The following is a 14154-nucleotide window of genomic DNA, read 5'->3' as shown; positions in this document are numbered from 1 at the left end:
TCTGTCTTTCCCCACCGCCAGCCACAACATAAAAAATTAAATTATAAACAAACCGGCAAATGTTGTAATCTCCTTCACAGATACTCTACTTACAGGAGAAATTGCTTCAACTAAGCAAAGAATTTAATTTTAATTTGCATAAAATATTTATTGTGGCTAAGAAATTTCATCGCAGGGCCCCGCACGTCTGCCAAGTTTGGAAATTGCCGAAATGTACATTCCACCAGCATCTCGGTGCCACGGATGAAGATCCATTAGGGAAGGCTCTAATGGGCACTTCACCCGAGCACATATGGGCAAGTACACGTAATAAGAGGGAGCTGGTCAGTGCCAAACACCACAACAAGCTTGTGTTTCTCATTAAGATTTTATTCCTTCCTTAGTATTTAATTAGCCGTTCTAGCAAAGGGACCGAGGAAGATAACTGCACATCCACCATGTTGCCACCTTCCAAGTCTCCAACATGTAAACTGAAGGTCTCCTGCTGCCTGGCTTGCAACTTGTGTATAATAGAGTGTGATAACTTGTTGCTTGGTGTGGAGTGTGATTGTCTGCAGATACTCTGTGGCTCTGAGGTGCAGTATGAAGACTTGGCTTCTCTCAGATGAGCTCAAAGCTAACATGAGAATACATCTTAACCCTGTGTTCAAAAGGGCTTTGATGCAATGGCCGAGCTGACATACTTTTTAGACATGTTTAGAATAAATTATAATACTGAGAACTGGTTAAGCTTATAGCACTTAAAGCATGTGTTCCATATGCACAGACTGTAGTCCTTGTTGCGGCACCACTGATTTTGAGTTCCAGTCATGGCCTGTACATCAATAATTCCTCAAAAATATACGTTTAGGCAAAACATTTTGTAACATACATGGCTCTTGGCTCATGCTGAAAGTGAATGAAGCAACCTCCTGCGTTTGTAAAGGCATCAAATCCTTAGCATTCAAAACAGTAGGATATTTCTCTTTCTTGCTAGGAGTTAGACAACAGACTGAGATTGCCCCGGTCACTTGCTCCAGGATTCTGTTGGCTTTTCCTGCTTTGAGAGATTTTTTTCATGAAACACACATCAAAAGTGTGCGACTGGGATGAATGCTCCAATAAAGCCATGTATTGGCAGAGCAGCTGTTTATTTTCTGACATCACCTCTGACTGTTTCTGTGTCAAGATGCCGAATAAGATGTGTAAACACTGAATGAAAGTTCGGTTAACTTCCATCACATTTTTATTTACAGCTTGTTCCCAAATCAAAGCTATCCATATGCCCAACAGATAATAAATGATGCACTAGATTTATGCAGTTTTACTGGTTAATTTATGGTGCTGTCATACAATCATTAATAAGGGACAGCGTGGCAACCATATGTGATATAAGCTCAACTTTTTGAGATTGGCACTGATTCACATTTGTAGCAGAGCCCATGGTTGGTGGAAAGTTTTGAACATTGCCTCTAATTGGTCTATAGACTCGGAAGAGTAGAATTGCAGGATTGATAAAAATTGTGGAAATATTGTTAAGACTACAGGATTGCAAGAAGTTGTGTTGATTGTTTGAATTCAATTGAATTCCCTGAATTGAACATTGCATCGCCTTGGGGTGGATGCCTCACGTCTGTGAGTAAGATAAAAGCTACTGCCCACAGTCAGTGAGGTTAACTTAGCCTAGCTGAACTTTAAAACCAAAAAAGGAGGAAGAAACCAACTAGGATCTCTAAATGTGTCCTTGTTACATGTTACCTATGATAAGGTGCTATTAAAATATTTAAACACCAACAACCGTTTTTATTTAAAAGATGAAACATTGACATTGTGTGAAAAATAAGCTCATGATAATACTGTGTAACTAATTGGTTCATAGTATTGGTCAGTAGTGGTTCTGTACCCTGGTTGTTACCTGTCCTACACAAAGAAAGATGCAGAAAAGTAGCAGCAGCAGAAGAAGAAGACTCAGTAACCAGCTAGTCAGTAACTAGGGTTGCAAAGTGGTGGAAATTTTTCAGAAAGTTTCCGGTACATTTCCATGGGAAGTTAATCTGGGGAATTTGGGAAATATTCCAAATTTGAAACTTTCCATGGGAATTTATGGGAATTGAGGGTAATTTAATGAAAAGGTATCATATCCAGGCATAAATATTTGTTTTGTTATAAGCAGACATCCATCCAAAGTAGAAATCATGTGTGCATGTGATGGAGGAATGCACAGTGCATGTAGGGGGCCTGGTCTCAGTAGCCCTGCAGTAAGCAGTGTGCTATGTGCATGTGATTGAGGAATAGCATAGATATTAAACTGTACTTGCATGAAATCTGGTAGTTTTAGTCAGGATTATGCTAAAAATCTATCTTCCCCAACTATATATAAGTTCTCTTTTTAAGAGCCAACCTTCAATTTAGTAAACTCCTGGTATATTCCCGTTTATTCCCATGGAAAGTTTCCAACTTTGAAAATTCCTGGAATTTTGCAACCCTACGAGTAACCTTGACTGCAGTGTGTGGCTTCCACTGCAGTACAAATTGTCAAAGGGAATGACAAATGAAAGTGAGGTACTATACCCACACCCAAAACAGTTTCCTTGCCAGTTTGGGAGTTAATTAGGTTTCATAAAAGATATGTTTTTTGTTGACAACATGTAATTCAAAATTATACCCAAAAGAGGATGGTGAGTTTCCATTTAAAAAAAAAAAGATTTTGTTACGGGGCAGTGATGTAAATCAAACATAATTCTGAGCATCACTAGAAATGGATAATATGTAAAGAAGTATATTGTGCTATTTCTGTTTTCTAAAATTGTTGCAACAATGTCATCTGTTATTTCTCCCTGAATAGTATCAGTGAGAATCTTGCGAAAGCCCCAATACTGAGCAAGAAAGAAGGCAAAAAACATTTTTATTTAAAGCTGAAAAATTAAAATCAAAGACAGTGATCCACTTATATGCTGTAAATATTTAGTATCACTGAGTTTTTTTTTGTTTGTTTGTTCTTTTGGGGTGAGAGTGGGGGGATGGGGGGAGCTTCACCCTAATTTACCCAATAAAAAAAATTTCACAGACATGTATTTATTGTGTATGACAGGGCCTGTAACATATTCAAATGTGATGCATGTGTATTCTTTCTGTGAAAAGGCTGGTGCCTGGACACAGAGCAGTGCTGCGAGGGTAGCTGGGATCGTCATGCATATTCAAATCCACTGCTGGACATGGCTGCCCTAAATAGGCGGAGAGCGTGCAGCACTCAAGGGTGGTTTGTTTTCCATGTGTTTTTTTCTTCTTCTTCTTCTTTCAAGCACCTCCAGCACATACTGATCAGGGCCCTTCCAGGCATTTATTTCACAGTAGCTGGAGGCTCCACATGCCACCAGTACCATCAGCATCACAGCTGAGTGGAGAGCAGAAAATCAAAGAAGTCAAGTGATTACAAGCAACCAAGGCCTCAAATGAAGAGGATGCTTGACTCTGTCTTTATACCTTATAATCGATAAAACATGTACTAATATTAATACATTTTTGATGAGACTTTACCACCAGGGTTATGATGTATTAGATTGAATCACAAAAACATTGTTCGCAACCTGCTAACTGTCTTTGCAGTACTTATATGATCTCCAATAGTTGAGATATGCTACCATTGTTTTAAGAACAATATAATCGACATACAATGATCAAATTACTCTGATATCTTTTCAACAGCATTTGAAAAGTGACGTGGTCCGTATTTTTTGTATACACAGTGCGTGCAGAAACTGCTGATAGTGAAAGCCACAAGTCTGTCTGCCATGTCATGCAATGATGCAGATCTTCCTAATGTAAACAAACAAGCTTTTAGCCAGAATCAGATTCAGGTTCATTAATCACATATGTGTGCACATTCTATGTGCGTGACTCCAAGTGGCAACCTCCGGTCTAAAAATATGAGTCCAAATCGGAAGTGCTAAAAACTGCAGTTCATCGAGGATTTGCTTAAGGCTGGCTCCGGAAGTACCAGAAACCACATACACACCAATTCAAAAAAGCAGATCGCCACAGCAGAAATAAACACGTTTACAGCCTGGTACAAAAGACGAGTGTAGTTTGGATAGCTCATTTCTCGATCGGCACACACACTTTTTTTTCAAACGAAGCGAAGGTATTGAGATTACGAGTCTTCCAATGAGAGGCACAGCTGACTTGATTGGCAGGCGGGAACACTGTAGCTGTTGGCTAGGAGGCTCAAAGCCCGCCTCTTTACTTCATAATCGTTCAACAGCAGCAATATGGCTGCCGCCGCCGACTGAAACAGCGCTTCAGAAACAGATGGGTGACGTCACGGATCCTACGTCCATATTTATACAGTCTATGCTTGACTCTGGTTGTATATTATTCTCTATGGTTCAATGTGGAGCTGGCAATATGATGAGTTTGTATCAGCTTTAGTTTTCTGATGAGAGTATTTGTTGGGCTTCGAGCATTGCACTTAAGATATATCTACAACCAGATTGTTTTATGCACTTCTTGTCAGGTATCTGTTTGTGGAGATTATCAAAAGCCACCCAGTCCCTGTACAGTTTTCCATAAATCAAGCTCTTGTTCTCTTCAGGTCACTCTAATCAAACCTGATTACCTTCTGGACCTCGTGTTGTGCACACAACGTCAAAGTTATTAAGAAATTGTGTAGTAAATCCTCCAAAATCTGAATTCCACTTTCCCACAAACTCTATTTATAGATTCTAAAAAATACAGCATCTGTAGTGTTCACCAGATTATGCTATCAGAAGTGTTCTGTTTTTTATTTAAGATTCAGGTAGTGTCATCTATCAAAATTTCACTCAGCATTGGCAAACACAGGGAAACAGTCCTGTGCAAAAGGTTCAGAACCTGATGCATTGTAATGTTGTACCAAGGTGTTGACAAGAATTTAGCTTAGGGAAGCATTCAGGAGCAGCTCACAATACACCTGTGAGGTTCATTTACGCTTCCTTACCATATGAAAATAGATATATATGTTTTAACAATATGGCAGTCACTACTCACAGACTCAATTTGTCCTTTGCATTGGGATGGACACTACACAATGCATCCTCTAGAGGGCACTTAAAGAGATCTCGCATGGACCTCCAATTCTTCTCCGATATCCGAGACACAGCTGTTCTGTTATAGTTTTCTGTCCATGTTTGCGAGCGAGGTAACATCATATATCTTTATAGTTTCTAAACAACTCGCACAATCTTTCCTCTAGCAGTTACACCATTTTCCAGAGTATTCCTCTTTGTCGTGTTTTGCTATGTGTTTTGGTTACCACTGCGGATGTGATGTCAGTCCCGTGACACATCCAGCTAGGTGGCTTGTTTGCATGTGTCTGCTTCAACATCAGGATTGTCCAGCAATCTTTGGGCTTTTAAGCTGGTAATGGGCGGAAACGAAGTGACGCTGTCCATTCAGTATATAGTCAATGGTCAAGACTAGATGTAGCCTGTAACATTTTGCCATATGGAACATAGTAATACGTTAAACATTACTTAATAGGCATAATGTTTTCTTCTTGGGAAATAACCTTTAACATTTCCGTAGGACAGAAGGCAGCAGTATTTCTTTTTCCCACTGGGACATTTGACATCTCGACTGTTACCAGATTAAAACAGAAGATTGAAATAAAAAACATGAACCATGTTAAGGCTGTCAGTAAAGGAGTTTTATACATTCTTACATCCATTGATTACTCCACACAAGTACAAACTAACTTTAGACTCATTGCTAATCCACTTGCATCCACATTGTTTTACTCCGGAGAGGAGAATCAAGGACGCTCGTATTCTCTGAACAAACACATTGAAATGATGTATAGAATAAAAGAGTGTAGAGCTGAATCTATAGTAAGGGACGGCACATTGTGGCATTTTGTTTATGAGGTTTTAAAAATGGAGCAGCTTCTCACACCACCTAACAGAGCCCCTCTCTGCAGGAGAATCTCATTATGACTCGTAATGACAAATTCTCCCTTTCAATTATTTGCTGCCATTTCAAAGCTCTATCTTATGTGGAGAGGACTCAGCTTGTGCACGGTCGGCCATAAACCTGGTGAGGTATAGCACACCAGGCAGGACAGTGATGTACTCTCAAACAACAGCAGAGACATGAGTGCTGTCTTTGTTTTGAGTGTGTAAACCTCTTTCTAACATGCACTGAGTTTTAAAGACAGGTTTTTACACTCACATAAAGTGATGACGTATTTTTTTTTTCCACAAATATATAAAAAAAGGTGAAACATGTTAATGGCAAATGCACAATCTGATAATCAAATGTGCTTGCAAATGACCTGAAACTCATCAACAAGAGCTTTTAATGAAATAACACCCTTAAATGAACACTGGGAGAGAGTGAAAAGTGAGCAATGGCTTTTCAGGCTAGTTTGAATTTTTAATTGCCTGTCGGGAGAATATTAGATAAAGCTTGATTAGAAATAAATTGAAAATCTCTGCTGAACGCGTTTACTGATAGACACACTAAAGGAGACAGGCAAGGAAGGCAGGACATCCAGAAGTTGATTGATTTACTATCTATTAGTGTTTTCCTCCATCAGTATCTTAATAACCGGCTTTCATGTATGCACATCACACTGTAGATTTGGTCTTTTATAGAACACTCTTTACATGTTAAAAGAATTCAAGTGATGGCCTCCAAATGTCAAGTGTCTATAGTCCGTTTTCATGCAGTAATATTATTGCAATTTACAGCCATTTAGAAGCGTGCAGTGTCTGAACGTCTGATTTTGTTGTAATCTGTAGATTTTCTGGACATTGATGTCAGCCTCACTGGTCCTCTGCTCTCCTCTCCCCCCGTACATATGTCTCTCTCATGCAGGTTCCTGACCTGTGACTTCTCCCTCTGATTTATCCAGCATGTCTGTACTCATCATCGCTTCCCGGTTCCAGGTAATACCCAATTAAACCTAAAGGTCCATTGGATGAATCAGACAGAGGATAAAGATGATTTGAACTCCAGTTATGTCATTTCCACCTCTGCCTCACATGAATCCAATACATTTATTTAATAGCCAGTATCAATACTTGAATACTCTACTTGTACATCAGACCTAAAAGCAGCAATTCACACCACAAAGAAGTGATAAATTATGTTGGTGTTCATCATGTTTACTTTCACTGTTCCTTCTCTACTTTGGTAATACACTGTAGGATCCTAAATTTGTCAATATAGCTGTCAATCAATCATCTTTTCAACATCAACTAACAAACTAAAACTAAACTTCTCTGAAAAATGAGCACTTGGAAATAATCAACATGATAAATAACTGCTATGACAGTACTTGTGTTCAAGAATAATGTATTTGGCATGTATTTTAATGTTATAGTTTGATCCATGTTCCAACTGTTTATATGGAGGAGGTGGGCTTTAGGACCTATACTTCTGCCAGTCACCGAGGAGAGCTGTAAAAGTAATGGCTTCACTCTGGATAGCTGTTATTCTGCCCATTATTTATAGAACCTATGGTCTGCTTGTAAAACAATGTGAAATTGGTTTGCAGAGTGTGGCGAACATTAGCAGAGCTAGCACCACCAGCCTTCAGTCCTTCTTTGCAGGTTAATGTCCACATGACTGTGCTGATTATGCATTTCTCTGGCTGAGTAGTTCTTCCAGTTTAACTTGACACAGCCTACATACAACTTGATCTATATTTTCTAGATCGAAATGCTGCAAAACCACAAAGCATGCCATGATACAAGATATTATCTGGAATTCCCAACCCCAAATTCCAGCCTCTCTCAAGCTGTCCTGTCAAAAAAAAGGAAAAAAGCCCCCAAAATAACAAAAAATAATAGTTTATTCACACACACAGTTGGTGGCAGTAATTCACCTTTCATCAGATGACCAATTCCAGAAATTTGAGGCTCAGTTATTATTCAAGAGGTGGTGGTTGGTCTTGAGGCTCATCCAGTTGAGAACCACTGGTCTATAACAATCATACGTCAACAAACAGGTACTACATTGTTCCAAAAGAGATTCTGGGCACTTTAACTAATATCCAGAACCGCAAAAATTAGGCATAGGGGCTAAGTGAAACACCTCTAAAAAACACAAAAAATATATAATCAGGATTGTTCATTGCATCAGATATGAAAATAATATATCAGTAGAAGAGCAAAAATATAGATTGATTATGTTGAACAGAAATATTAGCTTTCCATCAGCCCCTCAACATCCTTCATTTACAGAGCCTCAATAAACAAATGGCCAAAATAGAGATTAATGAAGAAACACGTTATTTAATTGTAAAGTGTGGCTCAAATAAGAGTAGGAATGTCTATCCCAACTTGGGGAAAAATTAAGGTCATTGCACACAGTTTAATTTTTTCATCTTCAGTGATAATATCCTGTTAATAGATTTATAAGTGTGTTTAGATGATCCATAATTGAGATAATATCTATATAATGTACAATATTGCTTTAAACTCCATTGCTCAAACTCCTCCTGGGGTAATCTCTCTAATGATTATTTTCAATAAAAGCGCAGCAGTGAGGGAGACCATCTATATGAAATAACTACTTCCAGATAACAGAGGCCATCACAGTGACAGGCGGGTCAAGAGGTCGGCAGACTGCAGAGCATGTGCAGCGGGCTGTGTGAAATAAAGGACACAGGGGACAGAGAGCCCGGCTCATCTGAGCAGACTCAAATATGGGCTGTTCTTTACTCACAGCACAGGAAACACTCAAACAAACCTGAGAGGAAAATATCTACACACTGTATTGCACTGGGTACAACAAAGCACGGACCCTTTGGTTAGATGGTAAAAGATATGCAACACTTACTGCTATGTGAGGGTAGTGCTTTTACAGTTTTATAAGAACAGTCTCAAGGATTTCGTAGGCTTTGACCGTGATTTTTGCATCATTGTGTTGGTCATTTTGTGTGTGTAACACATTATTTGTCCACTGTAAAGGACTGGTACAAATACTCCAATAAAACATATCTAGTGGCTGAGCAAGCTGTTCCCTTCTCAAAATCACTTCTGGTCAGGTTCTATGTTAAGTGATAAATAAAATGTGTAAAAGCTGAATTAAACTTGTCCAAATAGCCCTGATAGGCTCATTTTGCCCTGCACTCATGCATTTTATTGCAATCCGTGCACGCACATGCGTCACCTATTGCATGTAAGTGGTTCTACTTGTTAATCAGGGTAGTGTGTTAGTATAAAACCATTGACAAGAGACTGGGGGATTACTATCTAATTTAACAATAACTCTTTGAGATCAATGCAGACACACACAGCTCTGGGAAAAATCTAAATACCTCTCAAATTTTTCCCCTAAATCAGCATCTCTACACGCACCGAAACAATTCTATTCCAGTGCCTGTGAATTTCAACACAGACACCTCATGCAGCCATTCAACAAAGCTGAGCTGCTTCAATTATTCTGTAAGGCGTGACATAAAGTCACAGAACAGCAATGTGAAAGACCAGAAGTGAGCATGCCAAGACACATGAAAGCTGTAATTATAACCTAGCACCATGAATGTTGATGCCAGACTCTTCCTAATTTAAAACATTAGCATTCTGTTGTTTAATGAATTTGAAGTTTTTGTTTCTTTGCATTATTCCTGGTCTAAAAATGATACAACTTTTTATTGGTTAGATGAGAATATGTTATTGTAAGTTTGGAGAAATGTTAACAAAACTTTTTTTTTTTTTTTTTTTTTTTTACACAAACACAAACCTATAAAAAGTAAAGGCCGGGATTTTATACAGGGATGTTCCAAAGCGAATGATTTCCTAATCATTCAATCAGACATTTCTATTAACAGAGTAGTCTAAAGGTAAGAACACAGTCAGCATTGAACACAGCCTATTTAACACCAGTGTCAAATTGGTTTGGCGAATGTCTAACATTAGCAGAGCTAGCACCTCCTTGGAAGTTAACGTCCACATACCTCTGCTGGTTACACATTGCTCCGGCCAAGTGGTTATATTCCAGTTTAACCTGACTCAGCCTACATTAAACTTTATCTCCATTTTCTAGATCAAAATACTGCCACACGATGGTGCACTATGAGATGCCATCTGTCATCTGTGCTTGTTTACATTCAGGTAATAGACTATTTTAGCATTATGTTTTGTAGCATTAACCAGAGCTACAGCCCTTGCTAATTGTAGACAAGCGGCAACCTCCGGCTGTGAGAATTAAAACCAATGTGGAAGGGTTAAAAACTGCAGTTTCTCGAGTGTCTGCTTGAGGCTGGCTCAGGAAGTACCAGAAACCACATACACACCAATTCAAAAAAGCTGATCTTTACAGCAGAAATAAACATGTTTACAGCCTGGTACAAAAAACAAGTGTAGTCTGGATAGCTCTCGATCGGCACACACTGTATGGGGGTTGATTTTTTTCATAACACAGCAATTTCGAAGATATTAAGATTACAAGTTTTCCATTACGAGAGGAACAGCTAACTTGATTGACAGGCGGGAACACTGTAGCTGTTGGCTAGGAGGCTCAAAGCATGCCTCTTTATGTCACACTCGCTCGACAGCAGTTATGTTGAGTTCAACATTTCCAATACGGATACTATGTCTATTATTTATACAGTCTATGATTGTAGATGATAGCACTACAGCTTAGCCACGACATATGAGTGGCAACTCTGGCTTACAATAATAGAAATAGTAATAATTTATGTAACTGACTACGTAGTCTGGTGCTAGCTAGCAAGTGTGACGAGGTTTGATTAAGTTGACTAAAAGCTCACATTCCTGATTTTGAATAAAGACAACATACGTTTTATGTCATTACTCAAGACACATTTTTACAGGACAGCTTTTATTGTGTGATTTTATTTAATTTAGCTCTGATTTTAAGGGTCTCTTTTATAAGTTTGTAGGGTTTTAAGCTTTTATTTCATTTTGTTTTTAATTGCTTCCTTTTGCTTTGCACTTGTTTTTATTGCCCACTGTAAAGCACTTTGTTACTTGTATTGAAAATTGCTATATAAATAAAGTAATATTATTATTATTATTATTATTATTATTATTATTATTATTATTATAAGGAGATTGATATTTTTAATCAAAAAGAAAGCGATGGACATAATTAGGTTTGAGGATAAAATGTTAAATGTTACCTTGATTGGATAGACTCTCACAGAATGTGGATTGATTGAATTTGCCACAAATCTTTGGGTTGCGTCAACTCAGCTACCAGGAGGGATTTAAAACAGTGATTTATTTATTGCTTATCTTTCATTTGCTTCAAAGAAGGCATTGAAAAAGCTGCGAAAATCAAAGTTAAAATCTTATCACAGCCAGGGGTGAGCAGAAACGGCACTGATCTCTGCTATGTGTAGAGAAAAGAAAAAAAAAAGATCTATTGTTGAAATGTGTCCGTGTAGTTTCATATATCATTGATTAGACAAAATAAAAAAGCCATAACATTGGGTCAGGAGAACACAGGGCACGGCTGCTGACATTCTATCACAGCAGACACATATTGACTGGCGCTCTGAAAGTAGTCACTCACTCATCAGTGTGAGGCAGGCTGATTGAGTTGCCAGCAGCCACTAAATGAGGCCTCCATCCAGTGTGGGTCGAAATGAACTGCAATCTTTTCAGACCTTGTTGCAGCTAAGAGACCAACTGAGAGAAAGAGAGAGAGAGAAGAAAAAAAAAGAGAGAGAGAGAGGTTTAAAGCCCAGGAGGATTTCAAATAAGTTTACTGAAAAAAAAAGAGAAAGAAAGAAGAAAGCCATGAAAACAAAGCAAGCAGAACTATGAGTCAAGATGCTCTTATTTCAACCACAGTGTGCTCTCTTTGTAATCTCAGAGATAATCCTTTAGTCCGCTCAGAGAATTACTATGTCCCACATTAATTTACTTAAATTCGGCCAGCCCATGTGCATTCTTTGCTGTTTTGTCCAAATTCATCAACACTTCCACAAATTCGTACATTTACTCCATTACCCTGGTGCATATTGTCTTGAACATCACCAAACTCTACTCTTTTAAAGCTAAAACATTAAAACCCCTTGCCTGTGATGTTGTGTTTAATTCCTTGTGCTAGATGCTACAAACATGCCTTGTTATGCGATATCATTGTTACAAGAGCTCTGTTAAGAATGCTTTCCAGTCTAACCTTGAACTACAGCATTTCATAGAGCCTTCACACTAATCCAACAAAAATAATACCTGATCTCTTGTGATTATTATTAATATTTTCTTCCATGTTGAAAAAGGTTAGCTATCCACTCTGCCATCACATTTTGCCTTGGATTCAGTCTGACAGCCAATCAGAGGCAGTTTTTCCTGACTTTCCACCAACCAGAGGTTCTGTTACTGATGTGTGTTTCAGTTGAACACACTGAAACTTAAGAGTGTTTGTACATCGAGATAGCATCCCCATGTGCTTAAAAGGACTGGTGTGCTCTGATAGCAGGACCACCACTTAACCCCTACCTAACCCTTCAACTTTATTGGTGTACTGGGACTTGCCAGCTACCAGTACCCTTTTATGTCCTCTCCATATTACAGTTTCTCTTGGCGATATATAACAGCACCTTAAATACATACACAAAATCTGAGTTAAAAAAAAGATGACGGCATTGTTGAGCTGGCTCCAAAAGGGCATAAAATAATTGGGGAGCAGTATGGTGATGCAGCGATGTGGGGGTTCTTTGTTTCTGTGACACTGAAGTAGTTTCTTCAGTAAATTTATGATGGAAATCAGCATTATCTCCTCGTTACTTTTATTAACTGTTGAAATTGAGAAAGTAATATCAACAATTTACTGATACTGCCTGAATGATTGGCACTTGTTTTTTTCCACATAAAGCTGGGGTTGGTAGTCAGATTTAGATACACTTTTTGTTATACTGGTTAAAATTATCTTTATGTCCCGATGGCAATCAATACATAATGTGTTCTTAAAAAAGAGTGAAAAAGAGCAGCTATGTACCGCCGGAGTAAACCTAGGAAAACACCAACCAATCCCTGCCTTTGGGAGCCAAAATATGAAACCAATCAAATCAAAGCCAAGAAAAATCAAACCAACCCGTCCTGCCATTCTGCCCGCCTCCTGCACATACGTTTCATGTTTGTTTGTGTTTTTAACTTTCACTATGATAATGTTTTGGTGTTTTCTTACAGCTGAGTGAGACATGAGTTGAAGTAGTGCAAAACACAAACAATGTGCTGAGGACCGGTTTTGAATCAGTCACCATCATATCCTGCATGTGAGCGGGGACGTCATTTTGGAGGAGCTCTGAGGGGAGGTACATTCAAATTCATGCTAGTTTTCCGTGACTACCAACCCTAGTTTAAAGCACTAGTACTCTCTCTGTTTTTAAACAGTGGGTTTCCACCAAACGGCTAACTCTAGCGTTGAAAACTAAAGCCAATGCTTAAGAGCAATACAATTGCAGTTCATCAAGTGTCCACTAGTGGCTGGCCTCAAAAGCCAAGGGATTCCTGTTAGAGCCCATATGATAAAAAAATTTTTTACGCCATAGTTAAACATGTTAACAGCCTGATTAGGGGTGTGGGAAATGATATTAAGTCGTGAAGCATAAGAATGTGTCAATACTTCAACATGCAGAGGGATCGTTGTATTGGCACATTCTTTACGTTTTTAATGCACAGACGCATCCAGAGATGCAGCCCACTTGCTAAAAAAACGTCCCTTCCTCATCAAGTGAATCCACGGCATAATTAAGCTTCACATATTGGGTGCGACAACACTTAAAAAAAAATGTCCTGAGTTCTCAGTGTTCAGTGTTAAGTAGTGTATCTAGTGTATCTGCTCATAGTAACAGCAGTGGACCCTGTGTCTCTCAGTTTAGTCTTTATCCATGTCCATTGAACATGGCTCAAGTTGTCAAAGATCACTTGCAAATTAAAATGTCTTCATAAAGCCACTTTGACCTAAAATGTTTATTATTCTTTTTCCTATTTTTTCAAATATAGCAATTGGTTTGGTTGCACTGGTCAGTAACTTACAGAATAATCTAAAAAACAACAATGGTGATAAAATCATGATCCCACCTTAAAATACCTTGACACATATTTTTGCCATACTACCCACCCCTAAACGACATGTTGATTTTTTCCTTTGCATACCTAGATAGCACTGAAATGCATCAAACAGGTCATATTGTTAGCTAATTTAGCTACTTTAGTT

At 38.5% G+C, this 14154-nt stretch overlaps 1 long non-coding RNA gene across 4 annotated transcripts in view; it reads left to right on the top strand.

The window, feature by feature from the left end:
- The window catches only part of LOC117819248, a 139376-nt gene that overhangs the window by 55113 nt on the left and 70109 nt on the right, over positions 1–14154 (top strand). For all 4 annotated transcript variants that reach the window (XR_004632493.1, XR_004632494.1, XR_004632495.1 and 1 more), the window contains one exon: positions 6832–6902. This is a non-coding gene — a long non-coding RNA (uncharacterized LOC117819248). The remainder of the gene's footprint in view (positions 1–6831; positions 6903–14154) is intronic.

Source organism: Notolabrus celidotus, chromosome 9 (assembly GCF_009762535.1).
Source record: "Notolabrus celidotus isolate fNotCel1 chromosome 9, fNotCel1.pri, whole genome shotgun sequence".
Classification (NCBI taxonomy): Eukaryota; Metazoa; Chordata; class Actinopteri; order Labriformes; family Labridae; genus Notolabrus; species Notolabrus celidotus.
Note: the sequence above shows the minus strand (reverse complement) of the source record. Positions and strands in the feature narration are given on the sequence as shown.